Here is a 494-nt window from a genome sequence, read left to right on the forward strand (position 1 = left end):
TTTTGTAGCATGATCATGTGTATCACATATATGACAAACAATTTCTTGAATACTTTTTAATTGACCACTTTTTTTCATTTCTAATGACTCAATTTTTCTTGCTAAAGATGCAAGTTTAGCTTGAATATCTATATCATTTTTAAGATTATAGATACCACCCCCATTTGTTGAATTATTGATTTTAGTTGTTGGTGGTTCTATTGTGCCTATAATTATCCCGATTTTGAGCATTGTCTGCTAATGAATCCAAATACTCCAAGCTTCATTTGGGTTTTTATCTTCAAAAGTTCTATTACACATGAATTCTATCATTTGTCTATCTTTAGGTATTAGACCTTCATAAAAGTGAGAAACTATTCTCCATGTTTCAAAACCATGATCTGGGCATGTATTAAGTAATTCTTTATATCTATCCCAACATTGATAAAATGTTTCTCCTTGTTTTTGAGAAAAAGTAGTAATTTGTCTTTTAAAAGAGTTTGTTCTATGGGAAG

General features: G+C 29.4%; 1 non-coding gene across 1 annotated transcript; it reads left to right on the forward strand.

The window, feature by feature from the left end:
- The first annotated feature begins 370 nt into the window (after nucleotides 1-370).
- Nucleotides 371-481, forward strand: LOC140960636 (small nucleolar RNA R71). The gene has a single exon (XR_012172235.1). It is a non-coding gene; the product is annotated as a small nucleolar RNA R71 (small nucleolar RNA).
- Nucleotides 482-494: the final 13 nt, after the last annotated feature.

This window comes from Primulina huaijiensis, chromosome 15, assembly GCF_012295235.1.
Source record: "Primulina huaijiensis isolate GDHJ02 chromosome 15, ASM1229523v2, whole genome shotgun sequence".
NCBI lineage: Eukaryota > Viridiplantae > Streptophyta > Magnoliopsida > Lamiales > Gesneriaceae > Primulina > Primulina huaijiensis.